The 15,232-nt window shown below is 44.4% G+C and overlaps 2 long non-coding RNA genes across 3 annotated transcripts; one reads left to right on the forward strand and one right to left on the reverse strand.

Moving 5' to 3' along the window:
- Positions 1-1,051: 1,051 nt before the first annotated feature.
- On the forward strand, positions 1,052-15,077 carry LOC309523779. 2 transcript variants are annotated; one of them, XR_014215612.1, is made up of 2 exons: positions 1,052-1,712; positions 10,802-15,077. It is a non-coding gene; the product is annotated as an uncharacterized lncRNA (long non-coding RNA). The 2 variants fall into 2 exon arrangements; XR_014215613.1 differs by having other exon boundaries at positions 11,413-15,077.
- On the reverse strand, positions 6,096-13,166 carry LOC309523778. Its single transcript, XR_014215611.1, has 3 exons — positions 13,082-13,166; positions 12,460-12,545; positions 6,096-7,736 (listed from the first exon to the last, which is right to left on the reverse strand). It is a non-coding gene; the product is annotated as an uncharacterized lncRNA (long non-coding RNA).
- Positions 15,078-15,232: the final 155 nt, after the last annotated feature.

A 15,232-nucleotide genomic window follows, 5' to 3' on the forward strand; every position in this document is an offset into this window, starting at 1 on the left:
GTCTCCCTTCTATGTACAAGGGCTGAACTGAGACAGAACCCCTCTGTTTTATCTCCCCTCAAGTTATACGCTGCTTTTGTTCAATTTCCTCAGTAAAGTGTTACCAGTATTTCTCTTCTAAGAGGCCATACCCCTTACTGGCTCTGCTTCATACCACCCTCAGGCATTTTTTGCCTGGGTGGGATGTGCCCTTCAACTCTGATCACACCTCTTGCTTTCCTGAATGGAAAGAAGAGGCATGATGTAGAAGCTAGCTTTCTGTATAAAGTTTAAACTTACATGTTGCTCTGCCCAATTTAGCCTCTGGCCCTGCCCACCATTGGCATGTGGCCCCCAGAAGGCCACCCAGAAGGGAAGGTGGCCCTTGGGCTGAAAAAAGCTTCTAGGATCTCAATTGATGTCAGGTGAGGGAAAATTCCTGCTTGAGACTCTCAGTCAGTCGGAGTGGGATATATTGGATTGCATGCACCAGCGGTTTTGGCTGAATGTAAAGTTCCATCTGCATAGCTTATGAGGATGGGATACAGTTCAGCGGTGGTGAGGCTTTAATTAATTTAGTGGCACGTCTGTGCTGCCCAATAGCCAGTCTCCTCTGGGCGAGTTCATAAAACGGTGTTAAAATAAAATAAAACCCTGGAATGCAAGAATATACCCAATAAACCCTTACGTAAAAATATAAAGCAAATTAAAACAGCAGCAGAATAAAGCCAACATTCTTGCAGATTGTTGTCAACCAGAGATGTAGGGACTGCCTCTGGGGTTGCAGCTGCACCACCCAGTTAAAGCACCTGTAAAGTACATGACTGCCCCCTACAAAGAATCCTAGGAACTGCAGTTTACCCCTCAAGGAGCTACAACGCCCAGCACCACACTTCCCAAGATTCTTTTAACACACAATTCATTTAGCACACATTGAAAGCATCTGGCTTCCCCCAAATAATCTTGGGAAATGTAGTCAGTTAAGGGTGGTGGGAATTGCAGCTGGATGATGAGAGGCATAAATTACACTCCCCATGATTCTTGGGGGGGGGGGGGGAGGACACACACAAGTTTTCAGTATGCATTAACTGTATAGTGTAGATGTGACCCAGGTCAGAAAATTTCTCCATCTAACTTACTATTTGGAGAGGCAGTGTGGTGCAGTGGTTATTGTGCTGGAGTAGGTCCAGGACATGGGAGAGACCAGGGTTTGAATCTCCACTTGGCCAGGAAGCCCACTGGGTGAGCTTGGGTCATAGTTACTGCCTCTCAGCCTACCCTACCTCACAGGGTTGTCGTAGGGATTAAATGAGGAGGAGGAGAACCATGTGTGGCGTTCGTACGGAGCCCCCAGTTGTCTCATGGACTATTGACCCGTACACCACTAATCTGCTGCCACCAACCAGGTCCTCCCCAGTAAAATCACTTCAGCCTCAGTCAGGTTCTCAATTAATAAAGAAGAGTGTATTTTATTTCAGACACAAACAAACTTTTCCGGCATTCCAAACGTTGTTACTCTTTACTTTCTTAGTCTTATTTTCCTCCCTCTATCTCTTCCACCTCCCCTCACTCAAGAACCCACTGTTCTAACTGTCTCTCTATTACCAACTGCCTACCAACTGCTTCTCCAACCACCTTTCCCAAACAGCCAACCCACTAAAACCAACCAACTACCTACCAACAGCTCCCAACAACAACTACTCAAACCTCGGGCTAAGCCCTTTTATACACAGGTAGGCTCCACCTCCAGCTTTCCTATTGGTCTATATTTTTAACCCTATCTCTCCCCCCATTTTCTAAATGAACGAGCAAACACCACACCATGTAAGCCGCTTTGAGCTCCTTAGAGAAAAAGGTGGAATATAAATGCAGTTCACAAGTGTTGCCTAGTCCAGAGGCGCAGCCTTTCTCAACCCAGGGGCCATATTTGGGAGTAACCTCCTGGGGGTTCTTCAATTTGTTCAGCAGGAGACGTTCCAGCCAAAGTCAGAGGTTACTAAAAAAACACCTGTCTATTCGGCATCCAGACAAGAAAGAGGCATAATCCAAGTTCAAGGACACATTCCAGCCGGGGAAGAGCACTCAAGGAGGTTGTGACATTCAGTGAGCCTGAGTGTTGGAAGATTCAGGACAGATAAAAGGAGATACAATGGCCATTTCCAAATATCTCAAGGGCTGTCACATGAAAGTTGGAGCAAACTTTTTTCCCCTGCCATGGAGGGGAGGACCCAAACCAACGGCATCAAGTTGCTAGAAAGGAGATTTCAACTAAACATCAGGAAGAACTTTATGCTGGTAAGAGCTGTTCGACAGTAGAAAGGACTCTCTCAGAAGGTTGTGGACTCTTCTTCCTTGGAGGTCTTCAAGCAGAGATTGAATAGCCATCTGTCATTGATGCTTTCGTTGACATTCCTGCGTTGCAGGGGGTTGGACTAGATGACCCTCAGGGTCCCTTTCAGCTCTACAATTCTATGATTCCAAGTCCTTCTGCACGCAGCACAGAGTTAAACTTTGGAACTTGCTACCCTAGGAGGCAACCAGCCCGGATAGCAAATCGGCAGCCAGTGCAGATCTCTGAGCCCAGGTGTCATATGTTGATAAGGCTTCACTCCTGTCAGCAATTGTGCTGCAGCATTCTGCACTAACTGCAGCTTCCAGATAAAGTGTGAGGGAAGCCTCACATAGAGTGTGTTGCAGTAATCCAGTCTTGAACCATGCGTTAACTACTGTGGCCAGGGTTTCCCAGTCCAGAAATGCAAAGCAAATTTCCTTAAAGCAATGTATTCTGGTGTGTTATTTTCACAATGTATTTTTAAGAATACTATATCCCAGGGTATCCATTTTTGCGCCTTGCCAAAACTGCATTGCAAAACTGGGGTTATGTTTCAGTTTGAGGATCATTTTGGAAAAGTGCGATGAGATAAGCTGGTCTTTAAATTATATTCTGGCCCTCTCCCTGATTTCCTACCTTCAGCATCCACATCTCCTAGGTCTTTGTATGTCTGCTCTGAATATCATTGGTGGTTTTTCAACTTGGCAACTCTCCTTTGCAGCTGAGGGTGTTTTTAACACGGGAGAACAGCCCAACCAATCAAGATGGAGATAAAAACAACAGCAGCAACCAAGTCTGATTAATCCAGCACTGGGATTTCTAGGCTTAATCACATTTGAAGCCAGAAAGGGCAGCTGTCGAGTCTGGAATCAGATCAAAGGTTCCTGGTGCCATTCAAATGAGAAGTGCCTTTTTCCTAACAACTGCATTTGACCTTAGCGTTTTGCTTTCATTTTGCTTTCATGGGAACCTTCCTCAAACAGGGAAACAGGAAGATGCCTTATACCGGGTCAGACCATTGGTCCATCTAGGTCATTGTTTTCTACACTGACTGGCAGAGGCTATCCAGAGTTTCAAGGCAGGGGACATTCCCAGCTCTACCTGGAGATAGAACCTGAACTTTTCTGGATGCCAAGCAGGCACTCTGCCATGGAGCTACAGCCAGTCCTCTAAAAATAAAGTAAGATGCTAGTCCTCATGGTTATGGGAAAAGGGCTGAGTTAAACAGGAACAAAATACTCTGTTATACTCAGTCAGAGCAACAGTCCATCTGCACTCAGCCAGCCACCATCCAGTCCAGATGGGGTCCCTCCTCAGTCTCAGTGTTGCTCTTACAGAATGCAATAGGGAGAAGGATGGGGATAAAACTATTTGGCTCTGCCTGTCGGTGTCTCTGACGCCCCCTACTGTTGGGCTCCCTGCCTTCCGCCCCACCATTCCCACCACTGGGAGAGATTCTGTGAATGAGATTACATTGGGATAGGCTAAGAGTAGGACGCAGGTGGGACTGTGGTCTAAACCACAGAGCCTAGGGGTTGCTGATTGGAAGGTCAGCAGTTTGAATCCCCGTGATTCGGGAGAGCTCCCATTGTTTGGTCCCTGCTCCTGCCCACTTAGCAGTTCGAAAACACATCAAAGTGCAAGTGAATAAATAGGTACCGCTCCAGCGGGAAGGTAAACGTTTCCGTGTGCTGCTCTGGTTCACCAGAAGTGGCTTAGTCATGCTGGCCACATGACCTGGAAGTTGTACGCCAGCTCCCTCGGCCTGTAAAGCGAGATGAGTGCTGCAACCCCAGAGTTGTTCGGGACTAGACCTAAGGGCGGGGTCCCTTTACCTTTAAGAGTAGGATTAAGTGTGCAGCAGGAAACAGAATCCCACGTTACATGAAGATCACTGGATGTGGCCTTAGAGAAGTCACTGCCTCTCATGCTAAGCTACCTCACAGGGTTGTTGTGGGGGGTTAAATGGTGAGGAGAATCATGAACACCACCTTGAGTGCCATGGAGAGAAGGGGTGGGATAAAAATGCAATCAATCAAAACAAATCAAACTCTGAGATCTGGCGAGCACAGCTGCTGACCAGGGTTGTAAGCATTTTGTACCCGATCACGTTTGTTAGAACTGATGGGAGTCCAACTTCCTCTGGGTTGCCACAGGCTCCCCATCCCTGCCGTAAGACTTGTCCGTTTCAGCTGAGTTTTAACAGCAGAAACTAAGGAAGCATAAGATGGTTTTGTCAAGAGGATGCGGCCCTTTATATCTGAATTTGCTATTTTTACAGCATTGTTTATTTGAAGCCTCAACCTGCCTCACACCCTCAGGACAGCAGCAGCCTTGAAAACTAGGCCCTGGATGTCAGATTAATTGAATTTTGTTAAATCGGATCAGTTTTCTAAACGGGATGCTGTAGGATTAATTAGGCAAACGAAGGGAGCTAAGTAAGTTTTAATTTGACTCGCCGACAAAACAATTGAACGATCAAATGCCAACGACAGAGCTAATGGGCACACAAGATTAATTAATCGGACTTGGCATTGTGAAAAGGGGACTCTGTACAGCCACACATTTTCCACAACATCACTGGGCTATGGTTGTATTTGTGGCAGGAGAAAGGCGTGTTGGCAGGGGTGCCTCACACCCAATGCGACCGCTAGGGTGGCAGACAGGAGGGCCATAAATGGGAAGTGCCAGACCCAGTGACAGACAGAACCATCCACTGGTTGGTTTTTTTAAAAAGAAGGCATGCAGGTAGGGATTTGCTGAGGGCAGGTCAAGGTTGGTGGGGCAGTGCTGCATTTGCCCTAATGGACTAATCTCCATAGGGTGTGTTGCAGAACTTTATGTTGGACTCCCATTATCCCTGATCACTGGCCATGCCAGCTGGGGCTAATGGGAGCCACAGTCCGGCAACATCTAGATGGCTGCAGGTTAAATAGATCTGTGTTCAAATCCTTGCATTTGCCATGGCATTTGTTTGGGTAACCTTTGCTTTGCACAAGACCCACTTGTAGGAAACACAAAATCCCCCTGTTCCTTTCTCCTCAAATTATACACTGTTTTTGTTGGGTTTCCTCAGTAAAGGGATATCAAGGTGCCTATTGTACAGAGGTAAAATGTGTGTGTGTTGCTGCACCCAATTTTACCTCTGGCCCCTCCCACCACTGGCACAAGATGCTCAGAAGATTGTCCAAAAGGGAATGAAACCCTCAGGCTAGAAAAATGTTCCCCACCAGCCCTGGAAGTCTGCTAGATTTAACCTCTGGCCCTCTTGCTGTGCCTTAAAGCAGCAACCTGTGATGCACAGAAATCCACCTGGATGAGTCTGTCCCGTCCCCGTCCCCCCATTACTTTATCTAAGTGCTTTGACAAACAAAGCCTGGCTAGTATTCATCATTTTCAGGGTCTGGTTAAAGGTGCAGGAGCAAAGCTGCTACAAGAACTTGGCAACCCTAGCCGTTGCCTCCCTAGCTACTCTCCAAGGGGAAATAAGTTTCCTTAAGGACTAAAGGCAGGTTTCTAGAGAAAGAAAGTAGCTGGTTTCCGTTCTCCTCCCACCTCCTCCCCACAATTGGGAATTGACTTGAGCCTTTAAAATCTGTAGGCTTTGAATCAACTTTAAAGCTGTTTTCTCCCCCTCATTGCCTCTCTATGCTGTGGGGAAAATGTCCCTGTTGAGTTTCTGCCTCTTGTGCAGCACTTAAAGGCATAGAATATGATTTAGGAAAGTAGGGACTGTATAGCATAGGCCCCTTGAGGCCATATTTGGCTTTGTTTTTTGTCCCCCCCCCCCTCCACAGAGCAGGAAATAAAACAAGTGAATTTGTACTTTGACTACAAATATTTATAGTCATTCAGTTTTTAAGACTTTGAGTTTGCTTCAGACTTTGTCAAGCTTAGATTAGACCCATGATTTCCTCTACGCTTGACTTATTCCAGAGACAACCCTATAGACATTTCCATGTGTGCACAGTTCATTCAGAGTTGTGCTGCACTGTGGGTTTTGTAGTGATGCAGGGTATTCCTAAATGTGTTTATTTGGCTGCTGTAAGGCTGCAGAATTAACTACATCCACCAGCAATGTGGCAAAACACATTCTTACAATAGATCTAGGTTGAAATTTATCAGACATTTTTTCTGGTGTGTGTGTGAAAATTTGATCTTCTTCTTCTTCTTCTTCTTCTTCTTCTTCTTCTTCTTCTTCTTCTTCTGCCTTCCTAGAAAAAGGAGGCCACTTTTTTGGATTGTCTGAATATTTTCCACTACCACCAACAAAACAAAAACCCAAATCCTTGGGGGGGGGGGAGAGAAGCAGCTGCTTCATGGTAAGCCCGTACTTCAGAAAATGCTGAAGAATTTCTCCTTCGCCTGGAGAAGCTCAGGAACTGCATGGCCAATTTTGTCTGCCGACAAATGTGGAATTTTAAGAGGTCATTTGAGCTTGGCACTTGTTTACAGCCATAAAATGGCCTGTTATTGCACTGCATCATGGATTCTGAATCTTAATGCTCAGAGAGCCATATTTATTAGTTTATTTAACAAAATTTATATACCGCTTGATTGTAAAAATAAATAAATATCCAAAACCTCAAAGCAATTTACAAAAAGATAAAGCAAGAAAAAAATTACAGCCATACTTTAAAACATAGAAAAGTTAAAATACTAAAACAGATTAAAATTACCTCAATTTCCTAAGCATCTGGGTAGGCTTGTCTAAGCAAGAATGATTTTAGCAGGCACTGAAAAGAGGGCAGTGACAGCACGTGCTTGATCTCAATAGGCCGGGAGTTCCAAAGTGTAGGCAGCACTACACTAAATGATCAAGTTCTTACAAATGTGGAGTGGGTGTATGTGGCCAATTCAGTAGTGCTAATTCTACCAATTGAAGCAGTTGAGTGGGCCCATGTTGGGTAAGGAGATTTCGTAGGTAAGCTGGTCTCAAGTTGTTGAGGACACCTTGTTAAGGACACAAGTTAATAGTAACACCTTGAACTTAGTCAGGTAGCAAATGGGGAATCAGGTGTTAGATGCTGGCAGTGTTGGGATTCTTTTAGTGATTTAGTTGAAGGATAAAATGAGAATTCCCTGGATGCCTAGATCCATGTGTGGGGCAAGTACTATTTGGTGAGAAATTTAAAATCACAAAACATGCAGCAAAGTAAAGCATGGAAATATAGGCTGTAGTTAGACCTTTAAATACCCCCTTCTTAAGTTTCTTCCCCACTTCCCCTTAGCATATGTTTGCTAAGTCTGGTAAGAGATAATATGTTTGTAAGTTCAAAATGGTTTACTTACAAATATTTCAAAGCTCAGGTTCATGTGCTTTTCCATACAGCAGGAAGGGGGGAAAGGTAGTACAGCTTAGGAAACATTTACCAGTTTTTGAATCTATCTTCTCATGAAGGGCTGCATCTCACCAGCAAAAAATCTGCAATGCATGTAGAAGATTCAGTAACATTTCCATATTGGGTGGGAAAGGAATTCATAGAAGGGATCCTAAAGGGTCATCTAGTCCAACCCCTGCAGTGCAGGAATCCAACCTCTGATTAAAATTGTCCAAGGAAGGAGAGTCTACCACCTTCTGAGGAAGTCCATTCCAATGTCGAACAGCTCTTACTCTCATAAAGGTCTTCCTGATGTTCAGCCAGAATCTCCTTCCTTGTCATTTGAAATAGCACTGGTTAGGGTCCTGCCCTCTGGAACAGCAGAAAACAAGCTTGTTCTATCTTCCATGTGACAACCATCCCTTTAGGTACAGTCATACCTTGTGTTACAGATACTTCAGGTTGTGTTTTTTTGGGTTGTGGACCGCCAAAACCCGGAAGCACCAAAATGGGTTACTTCTGGGTTTCGACAGTCGCGCACGTGCAGAAGTGTTAAATTGCGCTTTGCGCATGCCCAGATGCGCCAAATCACAACCCACAAGTGCACAGACACACCGCTGCGGGTTGTGGACACTGCGGGGTGCAAACGTGCATCCCACACAGATCTCGTTCGCAACCCGAGCATCCACTCTATTTGAAGACGACTATCATATGACCTCTCAGTCTCCTCTTATCAAGGCTAAACATGCCCACCTCCCTCAACCGTTCCTCATAAGGCTTGGTTTCCAGACCCTTGAGCATCTTGGTCACCTTACAGAGGAAGTCAACCATTCCAAAATCTTCCACAGTTTCAAACTATAGTCTGTCAGGCCACAGTCAATAGAAACGATAAAAGTTATTTAGATTGAACATCTTTGTTTGGCCCATGGCACAATGATGATAAAAACAGTTGCTCCAGCTCCTAGATCACTTTGGTCACCCTTTTCTGAACTTTATCCAGTCGTACAGCATGGCAGGATGGGAATTCTCCAGAGGTAGGTGTGTGTGTGTGTGTGTGTGTGTGTGTGTGTAGGATTGTTATGTTTGAAGAACAGAAAAAGTATTCTTCTTTTTGTTGTCGGATGCTTATTTAAATGCACAGAGAGCCTGCCGCTGTTTGTTCCCTTCCCTAATCCCATCTCGGATGCCACCAGGAGGATGTTCAAAGGACGCATTCAGAATTGCAAAGGATGCGCTCTTTGGGAAGGGAGAATTAAAGTAGGGAAGAAAGCTGAACATCCCCTAGGGATCGGTTTGTGCCCTCAGGTGCTGTACTAATATTGAGGGGAGTGTTGAGGGGAGAAGGAAGATTGATAGTATGTGGAGCAGGGTGGGTGGGGAGACGAGGCTTATCCTGCCCAATATGCTGTTGATGGAAGAACAAGGATTGTGCCCTGCAGCTGTGGTTTTAAAATTAAATTACAGAAGAAAAGCAACTTAGAGCAGATGAATACCTGGTGGGACAGAGGGAGGGAGAGCCTGTGAGTGAGGATCCTGTCAGTGGCTGTCAGTCTCTCTGGGTCTCAAGGAACACACGCCCCATTTTAACAAGCTAGTCACTGGCTTATAGAATTGTAGAGTTTGAAGGGATCCCCAAGGGTCATCCAGCCCAACCCCCTCTGCAATGCAGGAATCACAACTAAAGAAGCTGCTGCCAGTAGGTGTACACAACGCTGAGCTAGATGTACCAATGTTCTGACTCAGTACAAGGCAGCTTCCTATCTTCCCATGAATGGGCTGCAACTCACTGGTAGAGCACCTGCAGTGTATGGGTTTAATCCCCGGTAGCATCTCCAGCTTAGGCAGAGAGCTCTGCCTGAAAACCCTGGAGAGCTGCTGCCAGTCAGTGTCAACAGTACTGAGCTAGATGGGCCATCAGTCTGACTCAGTCTATTATTATTATTATTAATTATTATTATTATTATTTCATAAAATTGATATACCACCTGATTGTAATATAAAAAGAAACCTCAAAGCAGTTGACACACAAAAAAGAATACAGTAAAACACTAAAAATTATCAGTTGGGGGAAAGCTATTTAAAACCTAGGGGAGGAATTAAAATAAGCGAAAACCACATTAAAACAAAAATCAGAATTCTGTGGGTTTGGATATGTTTGCCCGAACAAAAAATATTTATAGCAGTCAGCAAAGGTACCCCCCTGAGGTCAATAGGCAGGGAGTTTCAAAGTGTCACACTAAAAGATGAATAGGTGTGCGTGTCCTTATGTTTCTATCAGAGAAATATCACTTGGAACCAAATATCTGTGGGTCCCAATAAGGGCTGGATGAGGTGTTAAAACTGAGGAATCCCGAGCGATTGGCTAGGTAGCTTGAGGGGGGATCTTTGCCACCTCCCAAAAGGAGTCATTTCTTCATGCTGAAGGATTCCGCCTACCCCCGCCCCAACTTGCTCCTTCAAAAGCCAGGCTTACGCTCTTCGCTGGCTGAGGCTCCAGGCTTTGAACTGAGGGGGGGGGGGGGAGAGAGAGAGAGAGAGAGAGAAAGAGAGAGAGAGAGATGAGAGGAGAGGAGAGAAAGGAGGGATTTTGTACTCTTCCACACCCCTCGCCTCCTCGTGCCTCCGTCACTTGCATTGTCAAGTCTGATCAGAAGGAGGATCAGTCGTCCCCGACTCTTCCTCTCTCTCCAGATTTAATTAACGGTCCTTTCATCTCTACCCTGAAGGAATCTGCTATCTTCTGTCTCCTTAATTAACGTTCATTAAGCAAATCAGAAGAACGTTTTCTCCTCACAGCCTGGAAGGTTCTTAGACCGCTTGCCAGGCACCATGTTTGCATGCCCCCCCCCCTTAAAGGGAGGAGAAGGCACGGTGAGGTCATGAGAGGGGGCGCAAGATGGAAGTGGGAGACCCTATGTGGAACCTGAATTTGTTCCTTTGTCTCAGCTGCTGAAGCCCTATTAACTGTTATTATTAAAGATAATGGGACTAATGTGGCTTGCAGATAAAAACACAAAACACAGATAAAATACAAAGAACTAAAAACAAATAAAAGATAACCATGAAGAAGTAATTAAACTATAATATAATTGAGGCAATATCAAAAACAAACCTATTGAAATACAAATAAAGACAGTGCAGCACTACTAAAAGCCCTTTCCTTCAAAAGTCAGCCAGTTCCCATAGGCCTGTTGAAACAAGAGTCTTCACCTGCTGGCAGAGGGACAACAAAGGAGGGAGCCAGTCTGGCCTCACTAGGAAGGGAATTCCAGTCTGGGGGCAGCCACCGAGAAGGCCCTGTCCTGCATCTCCATCAAGCCTGCCTGTGAGGGTGGCGGGACTCAGAGTAGCGCCTCCCTTGAAGATCTCAGAGTCAGGGCAGGTTAGTATGGGAGAATGCGGTCCTTCAGACAGCCTGGGCCTAAGCTATATAGAGATGTATAGGTCATAACAAGGGTCACTAAGAACAATATGGGTGCCTACCATGACCTGTGTGAGAAGGTAAGACAAGCCCTGCTGGATCAAGCCAAATGTCTGTCATGGTGCAGCATGTTGTTCTCACAGTGGCCAACGAGAGGCCAGGGCGTAGGAGAGGGGTGTGCATCATACCCCTGCCTGGGATCAAAATGGGGGCTGGGAACCAAAAGAGGGGAGCCAGAAATTTCCTGGGACCTCAGAAGACCTTTGCAGGTATTATGTGAAGACTAGCTTTTACATTTTGTGTAAGCCTATATAAAACACTGTGACATTTCTTCCCCCACCCTCTTCCTGTCCTGCCAGCATGGCCCTGCCTACTTCTCCCAGGCAATCCAGAGAGGCAGCACTGAAATCCCAGTGAAAGATACTGGTAGTATGAGTGGGCAAGGCGAGAAGGCGGGCTTGCCTTGCCTTCCCTGCGGGAGACATGCTCCGCCTACTGAAGGGACTGCCATCTGCAGGTGGAGGGCAGCAGGGGTTGGTCCTGACCTGACAGCAGCCTGACTTCAAGCAGAAGAGGACAAAGCAGCTCATGGTCACCATTATAATCATGAACAGATGAAGAACTGACTACATCTGGTAAAATTATCTTTTCCAGACAACTCTCCTAAGAATCAGGAGATGGTTAACACTTGCATTGATTCAAATTATGATTGTAAAAGTATAATAAAAGCAAACAAACAAACAAACAAACAACAGGTATTTCATAGTGCTCTGCTTTATCAATTCTATGAATAGAAGACTGGGTAATTATTCATCTGTGCATTTTAATTTGGAGGTTTTCTGACAAAAGGTGTTGTCAATTTGGAATTATTGGTTAACCTGAGAAACAGCTCAGATATGAGGAACAAGGAATTGCAAATTATTTTTACTGCTGAGCACAACACAAGTTATGTCAGCCAGCTGGCAACAAGCTGCGAAGTTTGCAGGGGAGCTCTTGCTGGATTGTTGGTGTTTTGATCAATCAAGCACATTCCGTGCTGCAATTTTTACTTGTATTTATAATATTGCTTACAAATAAAACTGAATGGCAGAAAGAATGGTGAAGCCTGGAGAACATTTTTAAGGTTGAGCAAAGGAAGATCAGTTATAGCATGCCATATTTTACTGCAGAGGAAAGGAGCAGCTTTAGATATACTCCCATCCCAACAGCATCATTGCAAGAACATCCCCTTTATTTTCTCTCGTATAAATAAACTGCAGTTGGAAACAGTGGACAAAAAAACCTCTCATGATTTTCCACTCCTGGTTTAGGAACAAATTGTTAGGTAGTTGGTTCTTCTAAAATTAGAAGTATTAAACATATTTGAATTTACACAGGAAATCTTCCACTACTGTACCCTTACATACCGTACATACAAATGCATGTGGAAGATGAGAGGCGTAATCATAATGTAGGCATTGGCACTGGATATATCAGAACTAAGTTTCCATCTCTAAAGGAAATAGAAAAATATACTATGAATAGACACATCCCTTTGCCTAAAATATTCCCAAAAGCAGAGCCATAACTACAGGGGGGCTAGTCAGGTTTCTTGCCCCAGGTGAAACCTCCAGAGAGGTTCCGTTGAAGCTCCAAGTCTCTCCCTCTCTCTCTCTCTCTCTCTCTCTCTCTCTCTCTCTCTCTCTCTCCCCCTGTGTGTGTGTGCGCGCGCACACAAATGCACATTGGAGGAGTGCCAACCTGGGTCTTTGACCTAAGCAAAATAAAGCCTAGTTTTGACCGTACCAAAAAAAACACCCACAACCAAGTTTCCCCAGAAAGCATACTGAAATGTCAAAGCACCAATGGAGAGTTGCATGTAAGAGAGTGGCTTCTCTGTAGTCAACAGAAACAAGACAGTCAAGATTAGCTCTCCTGCGTCAGCACTGCATCTGCACTAGTATCTGTTGAAAGCTGGGATTCTAATGAGAAGTGGCAGAAACTTTCCTACAGGATCCCAGAACATGAAAAAACCGCAGCAAATGTTACCTAGCTTGGCGAGAACTAGGAAGGTGCCTGCTCTCTGGGACAGGAGTTGATGTCATCTTAGAAGCGCCAATCAGAGCTGAAGCTTTGAGGTAGTACAACTTTTTAAAGGGCACCATCAATGTTGTAATCTTCTTGGAAGAATGTAGTCTAGCATTTACTGGTTCATTCCATCAAATTGGTGATTCAACCAATGGAAACTTTTTAAAACTTGTGGAACTGTTCTCCAGGTGGGGCCCCATCCTTCAGGAACATGTGCTAAGTGTAGAGGAGTCACAGAAAAGGAGTGAGAGGCTTCAAGTTCATGATTTGTCCCCTGACTCACAAAATGTATTTATTGCAGAATGCTCGAATCATGTGAAACAACACATTTTGCTTGAGTGACAATCTGTAAAGTACTTTGCAATAATAGTAAATCCACATCAGATTCTTTCTGTATTGAACAAACAACATTTATTTTGAGATGTGCACTTTTAAAAGAAACACAAAATGAGATTCAAGAAAGATTTCTCAAGTTTGCAGATAGTTGCAGTGAAAGAAGGAATCAAATTGCTCGGTTGTGCAGGGACGTGAATAGATTTATTAGTTATTATCTTTCCTTCCTCATATTTGTGAGTTCAGTAGAGTGCATCCCTTTACAGCTTGAAAGAGAAACTTAGACTAGTTTTAGCTTTTTAAATTTAAGTAATCCAGGATGCTTTAAAGCAGTTTGGATTCTCCAGGTATTTTCCCCTTTAAAACAACAATCACAGTAACAGTCTGTAAACAGTAAAAATAACATTTACTCACTCAGAGTTTCTGTTGCAGAATGACAAATACAGCGACTTTGTTCAGGCAGCCTTAAAATTGTAATTCAGTTACAAAGACATGCTTTAGTCTAGTTTAAGATGGTGTCTGAGCAGACATTCTCACATTTCTGGCTTGATAATGAAGATGAAGAGTAAGAGAAGAAAGAAGATGTGCCCAGGCAGGTGGGACAATATATGTGTCTTGGGCACAGTGGGAGTGTCTCTCACAGGGCTTTCTCTAGGAAACTTACAGGATAACTACAGTATGAGAGCTTCAGTTCCCAACATGCGCCAAATCGTTGGTTTGACTGCATTTTAAATATCCCACAAGTTGATAACTGATACATTGAGAGAACATGCTATTCCTCTCAGTGACCATATTGCTCAAGATTTCAATAATGGGGCAAATAGGGCCAGAAAACACAACAGCGCACATGCAAAAATGGAAGAGAAAAAAGCTCAACAGCCATTTTTTCACCTTGTGGGAGTCACACACTCAACACACATTGAAATGATGGTGCTGAAATACCTGAGGCAATCACTTTTTCAAAACAATTCAAACTGTGCAACACCACTTCCATTCCTAAGCAGTGGGAATTAATACAAAACGGTATTGGTTGTTCTCTTCATGGTATAATAAAATTCCAAAAGTCCGAAACAAGATGGCCAGATTGTACTGGATGTGTAAAACCTTTTGCAGCTCACTTGCCTGGCATTAAATTAGCACTGGAAGACCTCCTAGAACCAAATTTGACAGCCAAAACAAGCCATAAAGTCCACGGAGTTTTATTATATGTGACATTTTCTGTCTGTATGTTGATGTCAGCTGTATGGTACAAAATATTAGCTGGCATAGATATTTGCAACAAGGTCATTCAAGCTAGAGACGCCACACTGGATGTTGAAGTAGCAAATGTAGAAACTCTCTCACAGAGCTGACAAAACTTGGAAGCAACTGGAAATGCAAGTGGAATGAAGCCAGATCGGTTGTGTCAAAACTAAATATAGATATAAAACTCTTCTCGTAGATGTAATGGAGTTCGGTGCAAGAGGGCAAGGTCACATGATGACAGCACACCTGATGCTAACTTGGAAGAAATGAATGGCACGGATTAAACTCCAGAAGAGGCCTACTTCAGAAAGTGTATGTTTTACGTTTTGGTAAACAATGGTCTAGCAGAATGCAATGCTGTTAAACAGTTGGCAGGGGGGGTTGATTTCGTGTGGAAATATCTCACCATGTCTGAAATTGATGTAAAGGGGGGGAAAGCTTTGTCTTTATCAGAGCGATATCCTGCTGACCTTAATGCTGATCAGTGGCGTAGCGTGGGGGGTGCCAGGGGTGCCGGCCGCACCGGGCGCAACA

Source organism: Podarcis vaucheri (assembly GCF_965113315.1).
Source record: "Podarcis vaucheri genome assembly, chromosome: Z".
NCBI lineage: Eukaryota > Metazoa > Chordata > Lepidosauria > Squamata > Lacertidae > Podarcis > Podarcis vaucheri.